At 38.4% G+C, this 14,887-nt stretch overlaps 1 protein-coding gene across 3 annotated transcripts in view; it reads left to right on the top strand.

Annotated features, from left to right (window-relative positions):
• Abca3 (ATP binding cassette subfamily A member 3) overlaps positions 1-14,887 on the top strand; it is a 199,481-nt gene that overhangs the window by 60,984 nt on the left and 123,610 nt on the right. The window lies entirely within an intron of this gene.

Here is a 14,887-nt window from a genome sequence, read left to right as displayed (position 1 = left end):
GTACAAAGTATAGACTTGAAGTATGGTCTTGATGGAAGTGACGTCACCTAGTGCATTTTGAAAGCGCCAAGTACAAGAGCAATGGAGACCACAGCTCGTAGCACGGATCGTTGCAGGCTTGATCAAGTGACTTCTACACTCGTTGTTCATTTCTTTGAAATCACGGAGGTAGAAAGCCAGCAAGGCAGGTTAAATATACGTTATAGGCCAGCAAGTTGTTGGTTGAAGTTCTTCTAATGTGTGGAAATGTATGTATAAGAACGTTTAAAACACTTGAATGAAAATGGCTCTAGCGTGTTGTAAGATTCTTGTTATTATGTAAGTTTGCTTCTTAAAACAATAACCGAGTTAAAGTCAGGGGCAGTTCGAACGTTTGCCCCGCCTATTTCCACTGACGTATTATTCCCATCCAACTCTGCTTCTTCTTTTTCAAACACTGCATCAAGAACTTCATAATTCATTCTCTTTCAACTCATCGGCATATTCTTGCCAATTCGATTCTTGATCTTGCGCATGCTCTTCCAAGTCACGATATTTTTCAAACATTTTTTCACACTGTTCGATTCTTTTCTCCCAACTCAGTGACGTACCGTTGTCATTTGAAGGGCTCAGGTGTAAAACATGGTAAGTTACATTTTGGTTATTTTTTAGTTACAAAGTAAAATATGCCAGCCTTCAAATTTCGAGTGCAATTGCCATGTCATACAATTTGCATTGGACTCAGTGAAGCCTTCCGAAATCGGTAAACACAACACGAAAACAATTTCTTTACAGTATAGCTTCTGCTTCTAATAATCTTCCTTCTTAATGAACTCAGAAATCAACAAAATGTCACCATGTTTTACACCGAATCATTTAACAACTAGTTTACGAGTTTATATGAAATTAATTGCACAATAGGGTTGATTTTTCCTTAGAATAAGAAGCAGGAACTATATGCATTACCTCATTAAAGTTCTTAAAATATAAATTATATGTTCCCTTCATTAATAAATCAAAGATAAAGACACGTATGGTATGTATATATAAATTAATATACAGAGCGATTCAAAAGCCCTTTACCATAGGACAACTCCGTTCTGAATCCAGATAGCGAAAAATTGAAAAAGGAGAATGTTGTTGAATATGACTCTGACTCATTACTGCTTATACGTTTTCTTAATAAAATATTTATTAGTTGTGGACAAAATCCATGCACCTGTTAACAATTTATAAATGTGTAATATATACATGCATGCATATAGCATTTACATACAATTATTCCTTTCATAATAAATAATTAAACCATTTCATCACACATTTACAGCATTATTATCGACTTGTTAAAATATTTTGTAAGAATTTTGATTATCGAGGATGAAGGAGAAGTCAGTAAACAAGGCTGTGTCAGTGGCGCTTGATGTCCACTCTTGTACAGTGGGATCCATGAATATTATCGTGCAAGTTGTCCATCACCATGTTCGTGCACTTGATTTGACCCAATAAGAGCTTCATGAATTAAAAGAAAACTCAAAACAAGATGTTGATAACTTCTGCACCAGCATACATAAAAATCCATCGCTTAAAATCACATAGGATATAAGAAAAAAATTAATGAAAATAGTCATGGACAATTTGCACGGTAATACTTATGGATCCCACTGTACAAGTCCTGTAAAAATTGTTCTCTGTGTGTGTTTCATTAAGTTTACACTGAGATATAATATGTTTCGGAGTTGCAATATTTTCACTACACAAACAAACTGGTGAAGGCACTAAGTTCTTCTTGTAAAGGCGAGCTTCGGCGATAGTGTGATTTGACTAGCAGCGAATTATAGTTTGCTTATACGTTGTAATAATCTCGATAATTCTTATCGTGGTTCCGCAATTTTGCCTCCCTAAGGTAACTTAAGATTAACAAAATTGGTGAAAACGAGGACTTAAGGTGGAATACCCAGAGGTGAGTCCGCGTGTTACTTTTTGTGTTATGGAATTTTCGTGTGATGTAGATTAGAGTGACCCTTACATATTTGCACAAACTGACTGTTCCAGGTGACTCAAGTGCATTTTACATAGCTGAAAATATATGTTTGAAAAATAATTGCACCAGCTAAATTTTAAACTGTGCTAGAAAATTGATGAAAAATAGTTTGTTTTTTCGAGCCCTGGAAGACAATGCTGGACATTCTTTCTAATTTGGTAACTTCACCTCGCTCTTCTACCTCTTAGGCTAATAGCATCGATGAGGATGAATAATAAATTCATGAACAGGATGATGGATCAAACACAATTGTTTTCCTTGAGTTCAGTTAGAACCAGAAATGGCCGCTTTTATTTCGCATTTTCTTCTGTTTCTTTTACTATTTTGGGGTTATTGTTCATTCTCAGTATTCTTGCACTTGTCGCTGCAATTTTTGTCATCACTGAGCGTTTTCAACTGCATTTGCGTCTTCACAATCGGCTCGTCTAGTTTTAATGGTGTTTGATCTTCCGAAATCATACAAAGAATATCACTAATGGGAGGTGCAAGCGTCTTCTTGATGTCTTGTATATAACGACAGAGATGGGAAGGAATGTAAGCCATAACGTTGCAGGCACGTGCATATAATGAAATACAGTTACACGTAATGGTTTCCCTTCTCACCTTCAGTTTAAACTAGAGGTTCTCAAACTGTGGTACACGTATCCCTAAGGGTACATGAACGACTTGAACGGGGTACGCCATCAGGTCGGAAGAGAAATGTCGAGAATACCCAAATGACAACATTTTTGCTGCAGGTGTGTAGAGCAGACTCATTGTTTCAGACTTCATACCTTTAACACTCAACAGGAAAATAAGGCTGATTTTCTTACTGACACTCTTATCTTAGTGTCATACTCGTTCTAAATCTATAATAGACTTAATTTGGAGCCGAATCTCCGCTTGAAAGTTTCAAGTGCACAACCAGACATCAAGAAACTGTCAGGCTATGTAGGAACAGCCTTCTCACTAGAAACTCTGAAGAATTACAATACAATCTCCAAAATTGTGCTTCAGAGTTTGTTTACAGACTTATTTTTGTTCTTAACTTTTTTTGCAATAACTATGGGAAAATATATGAAAATTAAAGCTTTTTATATACTTCTCAGTATACATTTGTGTCATATTTTTATTTTTGAATAAATCATAAAGATTGTAAACGTAGGAAAGCCAAATAAAAGAATAAACGTAGGATTCTAATGTTTATTTGCTTACAATCTTTCCACACACAGCCCGAATGCCATTTTGCTCCATTGCAGATACACGCCTCCAACATATCAAATACGCCCCACCATCAGGCAGCCAAAAAAAAATCCCCAAAATCCACTATTCGGAGAAAACCTATGGTGGGGTACATTAGACGTTTAGTAACGACTAAAGGGTACAATGAGAAAAAAATTAAGAACCGCTGGTTTAAACCACCAAACTTATGTAATTACCTTCAAAAGGTACGTGACTTTCTTGTCATTCATGAAATGTTCAAGCTTACAATTTAAGAATGTAAAGTTGCTTTAACTTTTTTTTATCATTTTGAAATAGTTTTTGTGTCTTCAACTTCCGAGGCCTCAACGTGACGTCATTTCTTGTATACGTTGAAAATCCCGGACGAGCCCCCAACCTGTATATTCCATCTTGGCACAAATCCAATGAACAAAAATCGAATAAATATCGCTAGAAAAAGCTAGAGGCAATACAGTAATAAGCAGTGAAGAAATTTCAGCCCTATTACGTCACACTATAACACCTTTATCGCGTTTCCACCTTTATGCTATCGCATGCTGACCTGTATAGTCAAATTGATAGTAAATGGCTGATATTTATGTGATAAAATAGAAAATATAGACCATTGTTTTTTGCAAATGAGCAGTAAGCGGAAAGATTACAAGTGGTTCTTAATAAGCGTAGAAGTTAGCAACCTTGTTTCTCCTGTTTTATGTCGTAACCCTTACGTTTAAAGCAATAAGACCTCGAGGAATAAAATGAGCTGTCCCTTGAAAAATGGATGAGGCTACGGGACATTTTCATTTAACTAAAGCGAGAAGATGTGGTTTTCCTCGATTTCGTCACACACACAATCGAACGAATCTTGCGAGGTTTGACATGGCATGGGATCGTTTGAATTCACTGATAGCGTGTCGCGTTTTCGACCACAAGATTTTACGTCACTGCGGTCGGTCCTTTTCTTCTTCCGTCGAGATTGTCTTTGTGCAGTGCTTGATTCAGGGAAGGGAATATAATCCCGGGATCTCGCTTTCTTCGTATCGTCCCGAAATCCGGGGATTAAAAGATTCATAGTCCCGAATATTAGGAATTATGTGCGTGAATTATGTATTTCCTGCTTGCATTTTACAAAAATGTTTAAGTAGTTCTATTTCCATAACTACATGCTGGCTTTCCCGACGGCCTGGTAGTAACGTCATCACCTTTTAATCAAGGGGTTCTGGGTTCGATACCCGAAGGAGACACGTTGAGCAATGCAAACTTAAGTGTTTAAAATGTATTTGGGTAGGTAAAGGAGGCAAGTTTTCGGTGTTTCGGAATCGCGAAATAAAACGAATTATGCCATTTTTCATGAAAACACCGAATTTTACACTTTAACGCGAAATATGCATTGGGCCCGTTCCGAAAGTCGCACGAGTTTAACGCGTTAAACGAGTTATGGTAACTGGCTGTCCCATAAGTGTTTCCGTGCGTTTCGTGAGGTTCATTATGCTGTCCCAAAAGTCGCATTCCGTGTGTTTCGTGCAAGAACGAGATTCACCAAACGCACGGGCCAGGAGGCTGGTTCGTTCGGTGAGAATCGTCTGCTGCCTACAGACAACGCGCGTACTGATGGATTCAAACTGCACTAGTTCGGAAATTGTATTATAATTGTAACAGAGAGCGATATGAAGCATCATGCATATGATGAGTATGCCTTTGCTGTTCTTAGAATGTGATTAAAATGAGTAACAGTGTCCCAGTAGAGTTTATTTTTGCCATAAAGACATTTCTTCAGCTGGACGCCATGTGGAAACTTTCTCTAAACGAAACGCTGCGCCTGCGCTTTCGCCTGGAGTGTCCCATAAATCTGTAAAATAACTGGTTTCGCCAGATTCACGAGCCCAGTTATCTTCGTTGAATACGTTCGTTTCGTTAAGACTTTCGGAACGCACCCAATGTAAACTGGGGATAACGCTTCTATCTGAAGCGCTATTAGATCTGTCATTTTTAGTCGAGCTGGTGATAGTTCGATTAAAAAGAGATTGTCACGCTTCATTTATTATAGTTTGACACGACTGGCAGTGCTTAACCTTGTTCTGAAATTGAATTCGCTCGGGGGGGGGGGGGGGTGAATCTGCCCGGAAGGGAAATTTCGTAGGAACGGGAAAATTTTCAGGAAGAAACACCTGTTGTGTTTCGGGGAGGGGCGGGACGTGTATGTGTGTGTGTGTACACAAAACTGTATTTTGAGGTCGCAGAGGGATTTTTTTGGCATTGTTAGGGAAATGTAATGTGTATGATTGTGTTCAAAGATTTGGGTGTTATCATTCAATAAACATGTCATATTTAGTGGTTGATGAGATGAAATAGTTTTCCAAATAGAAGAAATTTGGTCATTTCTCACAAAGGTAAGCCATACTTTTTTTTGTGATTCAAACTAAAATTTGTCTACATTTTCCAGAACTAACACAATGTGAAAATCTCAAACGCGTGAGAAAATAACACCGATTTTAAATTAATGACACCGAACTTTGCCCAAAGCCGCGAAAAGTAACACCGAATTTCAGTAAAAAATAACATCGAAATTTAGGTAAATATAAAACGAAAACTTATGCCTATCTGTGCATAAGGCGCGAACTTAAAACAAGAACTCGATTAACTATGTGCTACTTGTACTCATTTATTGTTGTTTTCTTGGTGGTTAAATCATTTCTTTCCAATTACTTTAGCACTGTTTAGTTTGCCCTGTTTGGTCTCGGAGTAAAATCATCTCATAACATTATGTCAGCTCATCTCATTGTAAAAAAATATACATTTTGAACATCAGTTCCGTATTTTGTTAAATAACGCAGTAACTATACACACTATCAAAATCAAAGTCATTATAACATCGGAAGCATGTACTTGTAAGTTATTTGAATGCATTCGTTTTCCTTGAAAGGAGATTATAGATCTACAAAACTTACTTTGTAAATTATTCTTTTGAAGAGAAGTATCGTATTTTGTAGAGTAACGCAATACCTATTCACATAGGCGCCGACTCCATGGGGCTTGGGGGGCTTGATGTGGGGGCAGAGCCCCCCCCCCCCAAGTAATTTTGCTTAAGAGAATCTTATGTATTATTTTGCTTCTCTTGTAAAGTTTACTCTGAATTGTGCCACATGAACTTAACTTTAAATACACTTTGAAATGTTCTAGACCATCAACTTTGGGGAGCTGAGACCCGCTAAACCATTAACTTTGGGGGGGGGAGGGGGCTATAACCAGAGACAGCAAAACACATGACTTATTACTATATACTAGGTATATAATTATGAGTGTTGTTAACATTTTTACTAAAAATAATTTCAAAATAAGATGTGCATGAACTAGGGTAGTGGATGGGACTTTCGGGCTACAAATGGCTCTCGCATGACATTCAGAACGAGATCATTGATATATTAGGGAGATCTGTTTTGCGCCCCGTGGTAGCAGATATTAAAAGTCTGGAATATTTTGCTATTATGGTTGACGAAACTTGTGACATATCCATTCGTGAACAATTAACATTTTGCATTCGAACTGTAAATGAAAATATTAATATGTTTGAGGGATTCATGGGCTTTTACGAGATTCCGAACACTGAGGCCAAAATTTAAAAAAGGGAAGGAGGGAGTCATTCATTAATTTATTTCAGTGATCAGAGGCCCCCCCATAATTTTGACAAGTCGGCGCCCCTGCCTATTCACTATATCAAAAATAAACGTTGGGAGTTATTTTCAAGTTATTTGAATAAATTATAGTTCATGGCACTGAAGTTATGTAATAAAATCTGTGGCGTGACCAAGGGGCAGGTGGTGGGAGTCATAACCTCCCCCTTTGGCCCAGATTTCCATAAAAAATAGGCAGAAAAAGATGGCAAAAGGTAAAAAAAATACATATAACCACCTCCTTTCGAAACTCCTGAGCACGCTACTGAAGAAAATATACACATAATGATAAATCATAATTGCTTTTGAAAATCCAACTCCAGGGTTGCCAGTGCATGGTACGTACTACGAGATTTGTCGAGACGGTAACGAGAACGAAACCGAGACTGGCTGTAAGCGAGTCCCGTCCCATTATATGATTTCGAAACTCGATTCAAGATCGATATTTTCCGGTCGATTCCGAATCGAGAACGAGACTGGACCGAGTCTCGTGTGGGTAATATTCGTAAACATTCCCTTCCTGAAATTAGTCCCCATTGTTGAATGTCAACAATGCCGTTAACCTTCAAACAGGTAAGGAAGGACCCGAAACAAGAATGGAATGACCTATAGCTAGAGATGGTGCAAATGTCGATAAGCGAATCTGGCACATAGCTGCAGAAATTGTGTCACCTTTCTTCTCTATCAGTTATCATCATATCAGATATCACAATCAGGACTCGGCATTGATAATTTTGCTGTTACAAGCAGCTGATTGATTTCAACATTGATTATTTGCACTCTTACGGATCAGCATAGAATGCTGGAATTGTGAAGGTAGATAGATACCTGCGTACTAGAGGGGAGGAAAACATACAATCTGTTGCAATCTACACTCCCTTTCATTTTATAAGGGGTGGTCAGGAACTTTTGACTCACCCTGTATACTTTTTCGTAATCAAAGACAAAACTAGAAATCGGGGGTTATTTTAAGGAGAGGGGGTTTTCTCGAGTCTTTCCTGCTTTCAATTGAAAAAAAATAATATTTTTCTCAAAATTTCGGACGGACTTTAGCCACTTCATTTCCTTATGCTTACTCCAGTGGTGGGGAGAGAGGAATTTCAGATATTTTTTTCTATATTAATGGATTTTTAAAACATCGCGCCCTAAGTCATAGACCCCAATTCAAATGACTAGGGATAGAATTTTCCTAACTATACATATTTTTTATTGATAAGGGTGACATGTTACTGAAATATATCGAAATGCATGTTATTAAAATACGAATTAATTTATAAAATTTTGTTAGGGGATTGTATGTATGTTCGGTCATGAATCTAGACCTATATTTCGGGGGCGGTCTCGTATGTAATAATAATAATAACAACAATGTAAATTTATTATTATTATTGTTAATATTACATGAACAATTAAAAAGGAGCATGTATTCTTTATCTGGCTTATCCCAGGAATCTGTTGGGCAAGCGAACGAAATCGAGTCGTCTGCGCAAGTAGTGATTCAAGAGGGTTCGACGAATGAAAGCGTGAGAGAGAAAGTGAGGAGTAACACTACTGCAGCTACCCGTGTTTGCAGCAGCGGGCGCTGCTTTGCTCTGCCCACTCGCTTTCTCCACTTGTCTACCGTTACGAGTGACCTTGATGCACATATAACTGGGACTTGCGACCCCCTCCCCTAAATACGTGTTTCCTCCACCCATATTTAAGGCTACAATGTCATTTTCCTATGCGTTGAGACAATGCGCAATAATAAAGCATGGCCATTCTTTTGGCGGCCGCGTTTTTCTTGACTTTCCTGCCAGAAAGCGTAGACAAAAAACTTTTGATTCGATTCCAAGAAAATAAGGAATTCGATGACGTCCCCGTTGCGAGTTGAGGTTATACGTTTGCTCAGAGCAGCGGATGTGTTGCGACAAGTAATGGCAGGGAACAGAAACCTCGCTGGAACTGAAAGCGCACGGAGGGTTGCTTCAGTGAGTGGTTCTATGTAAATTGTATTTATTATCTTAGGAATTTAACACGTGAGCAGCGGCGCGCGCAATAGTGACGAGGGAAGTGGCGCCTGCGTGTCTGGCACCCGGAACTTTTCGCTTCTTTTTGCCGTTCCTGAAGCACTTACATGTTCCACATTAGTTGGCTGACAATTTCTAACGTGTTACCAACAAAAGATAAACAAAAATGATGTAAATTATTATTTTGAGACTTAGGATATACCTAACCTAGAGGTTAGGTTAGGTTAGGTTAGGTTGGGTTAGGTATATACAGGGTGTCGCAAAACAACTTCAACAACGCTTGGATGCTGGTAGATATCATAAAAACAAGTAACTTTCCCCGAAAGCGCTTAGTTAAGGCGCTACAAGAGCTTAAATATATCCTGTATGTATGCAACCCAACACAGCAAACGACCGCTCTGACAACTTCCAGGAGCGCGCGACAGGGTTGCCACTATCGTCACTTGGCAGTCTTACCTGAGCAAAATACAAAAGAATATGGGGGGGGGGGCATTTCATTGTCACGAGTGGGAAGCCCAGACTACATTTTTACATTTTTTTATAGTATTAAAGTAACTATTCTACTGATAGTTAACATTTTTCTTACAGTTTCTATACAATGAAATATGAAACTTAACACTGTTGATTAAACATAACTACCCTTAAAATACTTTCCCAGACTTATAGCTATAAGGGAACAATTTTGTGGGAAAGACAAAACACTGCCTATTCACTTAAGAAGTTTATTTTAATTTCTGTGAATTGTCAAATAATGAAAAATAAATTATTAAAGACAAAGAGAGAAGGCAGTTGATCTTTCAATATTCTAGTAGTCTAGTAGAGTTGGAAATGCAACAGTTAAAGGACAAATTAATAGAAAACAAAAAAGTAAATGAAAAAGTTAAAATAAACGAACAATTTGTATAATATCTTCAACCTTCTAACTTAATTACGTATAACACTTGAATCTTTATCCAAATGACAATTTTAGATTTTTGACTCATCGCAAGATAGAAAAGGTCACGGCATTTAATTTCATTTAAAAACTTTTACGTGAAATGCCCTCCTACATGCAAACGTTCACATGCATACATTATATACGACGTCAGGGGTCCCACGTACGAGTCCAAACCTGGGCATTGATGTTCATCAATTTCATCACATCATCACTCATTCCCATCTTCGCGATTAGCCAAAAGTGGCATAAAGCTAACTAAACTAAACCAAATCTATCAATATACATGATACAGGGTAATTCGAAATGAATGGTAGTACAATTTACACATTTATTATGACGTAACTATTTATGATAGAAAATCAGACAACATCTGAAAGTTTTATTCCCACTTAGCGGGCTTATTCTGCTTAGCCGATGCTCCACCAGGATCGCCAGTGTCGCAAAATGGCTAATGACCAGTAGAACTCGTACTGTGTGTTGGAGCTATCGAGAACTGATTCAATCACAATGGTGCAATGGTTCACCCTTCGGAAAGATTTGCCAAAGTTACAACTGCGAATTGTTAGTGCCTTCGAAACCGTTGACAACGCTTGCTGTCTCGTGCATAGCAAGTTCTTGATTATCGTATGGATGTTTACCGCATTACACGTGGTTCCTATGTTGAACCTTTATAATGTAAGTCATGTGAGTAAAACTTCCAGAGTTCTTCTATATATTGATGCCTTGTCTGATTTTCTATCATAAATAGTAACGTCACAATAACTGTGTAAAGTTGTACCATTAATTTTGAATTGCCCTGTATATGTACATTAGGGTGTTTCATTTTGGTAAGGCAAAAGATATAATGTAAAATGTTTGCAGACTTTGCTTACGCCCCGAGTCTCAGTGATATAAAAGATATATATATGCCAAATTTCAAGAAGATTGGATAATATTTAGAGGTTGCACACTTTGATCAGTTTTGTAAAAGTAGGCAAAAAATACGATTTTTCAATGTTAATTTATTTTATTGGGAAAACTAGAAATCACAAACTTAAAATAATATTAAAACTAGACACTAAGATTAATAGGTAGTATAATAGGCAAAACATGTGTTATATTAATCAACTTTGAACGATGCAATCCCTTCTTTTGTTCGCTTGGCGACGACTTTTCTGTGATGCTCGACTACCCTCAACAAGAATTTTCTTGTTCGTCCCTGACCGATTCGTTAAACTTTTTTATCATAGCAATTCCTCTTTCTTCGGTATCATTGACCACCTTAAGAGCGTTCACATTCTTATAGAATCTCTGCAGCATTCTGTCACGTCGTGGATCCCAAACAATTAGAAAAACGTCTTTGTTTTATTAGTAACGAAATGGCTCAGGTCTTTTCCTTCAAAAACTAGGTTTTTACCCTCTAATTGTTTCATTTCCTTTTTCTTTGCAGGTTTGGTTTCTAAATTTTTAGTCATATTTTCCTTATCAGCCTGAGTAAACGTTCGTCCAAAAAAGCCAATCCTACGTTTGTTTCTGACAGATACCAAAGGTGTCTCTTAGCAACTGTGAGAGCACTTTTTTTGACGTCTGCATCTGGGTAAGTGATCAGAAGCTGTAGCATATCCAAACCATTCTTTGGAGCCCATCGACTTACAATTGCCTCGTGCCAAAAGCGAACATATATGAGGCTGACAAAATGTGCAACCCGTTTCATTCCTTTCAATTCTCGTTGAGGAATATTCAACTGTTTAGTGAAGAGGACAATTTTAAGTGCATATATTGCCTTTGCCATCCACCTTGCTTGATGCAGAGCCCCTGGGATCCTGAAACTGAAGTCGTTTTGAGACCAACCTCCTAGGTACAGGAGTGAGAGTTGTAATAACTTTTTGTAGTCTTCTCTTGGATGACTTCCGTGTTTTAGAACATTTTGGATGTAGTTAACCATTTTTTCTCGTTATTCTTCTAGAAAGCCTTGAACGGGACTTTCTTCATCCAGCATTGTCGTATATGACTTCTTATCAAGTGAAGCCCACAGACTTTGGAACTTCCGAAAAATCTGGATGTCACGACCACTTGATGGTATGCCACAACACTCCTCAAACACTCCTTTCAATATTTGTTCATGGGTGTGATGACAGCAAGCCAACCACAACAATGTTCGTCCGAATTCCCTTTCAATTCTGGAACATGCCCCTTGGATCAGTCCTGTATTAGATGCTGTAGTATCAAAACACATACCGATGATATTGTCACGTAGCCCAAATCGGTCCACTTCCCGAATAACTACTTCAGCCATCTGCTCACCAGTGCTTTTCAGGGCAACAGGTACGCCAAGAAAATGCTGAAAATCTTTGCCAGTCACTAGAACTGAAACTCTATCTTCCAAAGTTTTGACACTCCCATGGGCAACTGAGGGCAACAGTTTACTATCCCAATGCAAGACCAAATGAGGCGGACGATAGCTGGAGAAACGGAAATTTTTGAAACATCGTGGCCAAGGCTCTTTGCAGTTGCTATAAATGAAGTACTTGCTTGTCGAATAGAGAGCTGTTCTCGATCCCAAGTAGATGTGTGTCTGATCAAGATGTTTTAATCTAGAACTTGAACGTAATTTCTTCGTTGCTGGAGGCAAAAACTCGGCCTCTTCGTCACTGGGTGCTGCTGATGGTGGAGATGAGTCTTCCAGTATAACTGTCTTATTTGATTTCAGCTATAGCTTTGTAATGTTTATTCTTATATGAATCATTTTTGTCTTCCTTTGTAGACTTAGTTCTTATTTTCGAGGCGAAAACCTTGTCTACTCCACTCATTGTGACCTAAAAAATTATTTATCTTCTTGTGATACGCTAGTCATGTCCATCACATTTTGCCGGGAAATGTCAAATAACTCGACAAGATCACCTTTCCAAATCTGCCGTTTCACATTTGCTTTATCCGTGTGTCTCGATTTCTCTTTACCCAGATTTTGGTATTCTTTGTGCAGCTTCTGTGTATACCAGCACGGATATTCTCCTCCGTCTTAACAGGGATATTTGCTTTCCTCCACACTTCCTGTAGTTTGCCTGACCCTGTGGCCGAGTGGTTAGCACATCGCGCTGCGACGCCAAGGGTCCCGGGTTCGAATCCCGGTCGGGCTTGGTTGTTTGTGAATTTCCATTCATCAATTTCATCATTTCATCACTCATCCCCATCTTCGCAAATTAGCCAAGAGGCACAAAACGCGAAGTAAAATAAACTAAATCAAATCAAATCAAAAACTTCCTGTAGTTTAGTATTGGTAGATTTAGCAGCATCCGAAAGTGTTTCTTTCATTTCCTAGTGATGGTAAATAAAAACTAAAAGTACTTGTTCCTTTGAAGGGAGCCGAGCTCCTAAAAACTCACCACTAGGCACCTTTTCTAGCAGCCAAATTCCTCTTTTGGTTCCCATTTTAAAGTTCAATTACCTGCACAAGATGAAAGAAATACATGAGAAGCCCATTAGTACAAAGCACTTCAATATTAGAAATTTCACTAGTTTGAGATAAAAGTGATCAATGTGTGCAACCCCTAAATATTATCCAATCTTCTTGAAATTTGGTATATATATCTTTTACATCACTGAGACTCGGGGCGTAAGCAAAGTCATATGAAAATCACATCTTTGGAAAAATGAAACACCCTAATGTACATACATATGTATGTAAAGTAAGACAGATATTCGTGTTGCATGTTGTGTGCAAAGGCACTCCTGAGTAATAAAGTTGTGGTGAATTTTGCTCTAACTTTTATTATGTATAACTGGAATCATTCTGCAAGCGGCCTGTTAAATAGACGCTGAATTTAGAGATGAGTTTTTGAAAGGTTACCCAGTGAAGTGTAGCGTCCTGCAGTTAGGAAAACAATTGAAAGTGGAATTGGATGCTAAAGCGGTGAGTGGAATAAACCGGACCAGTTCGGAATTTTCTGCACTGTAAGTGTTGGAAATGTCTTGTATAATTCAATTTCTATTCCACAAATTCGAAAACAATCATTTCAGTGATAAATGATTGAGAGAATTCGAGACTTTTTAAAAATTATGACTCTGTCAAAACCACTCCCGGCTTTTTTTTGGGGGGGGGAAGACAGTCTCCTCTAGTCTGCTGCGTGACGTTTCGAAATGTCTAGTATAGCCTATGCAACTTGTATAGCGTGATAGCATACAAACTTCCAGAGCGTTTAGATCTTATTAAGGCAAACAACTTTTCCTAACAAAAATGTTGTTTGTCGCTTCGTATAGACGCTACTAACCGTCGATAAAATCTAATGTTATCCTGAATGTATGCAACCACATTGCACAGGTTCACAGTTGCCACTAACAGAAGACTTAACTGTAAATAATCAACTCCACACGCAGTTGGTATCTCCGAACAGGTCGCAGAATGAAGCAATTTTTGATTTGTGTGAAATTTCCAAACTTGTTTGCAAAAATCTTGAACGAGGCGAGAGTCTCGGTGTGATCTCGTGCTTCTCGGTGTAGTCTCGTCGTTCGATACGAGATCGATACGTTTCTCGGCATCATCCCTACCTGCGTACATTGACCCCTGCCTGCGTACACGCGCCTGGATTGCACCAACTCTAATGATTACTTCTCCAACCTTGAAACCTGTCAAAATGACACAAACAACGAATAACAGCACGTGTGTATAAATAATACATTAAGCGCTGTTATATTGTTTCTGAAGTGTACTTTACAGCCTGAAATCAAGGTCAGCAAGAACGTCGTCCAACACATTGTCCATAGTTTATGAGTGGCGGAGGATTTCCTTGTTCTACAAACTATGGATCAATAGTGCCCCACCCATTACTCCCAAGGGGACATTAGGCCTGTACATGTAATGATGACCTTCAACCTGTTGGCATTTCCTTTCCTCCTTGCTAGTCAATACCAAAGCGCGTGTCACTAGATATGTGTCAATACTTCTAAACCACTGGCACATCGACAGCAGCTCCATTTCCGGATTGATTTATTTACGTAATATACTTTATTTGAACTCAACTGTACCGCTGTGATGGTCGTTACGATCGAGATACAGCTAGTTATGGAAACAAGT

This window comes from Lepisma saccharinum, chromosome 24, assembly GCF_977018435.1.
Source record: "Lepisma saccharinum chromosome 24, izLepSacc3.1, whole genome shotgun sequence".
NCBI classification, from domain to species: Eukaryota; Metazoa; Arthropoda; class Insecta; order Zygentoma; family Lepismatidae; genus Lepisma; species Lepisma saccharinum.
Note: the sequence above shows the minus strand (reverse complement) of the source record. Positions and strands in the feature narration are given on the sequence as shown.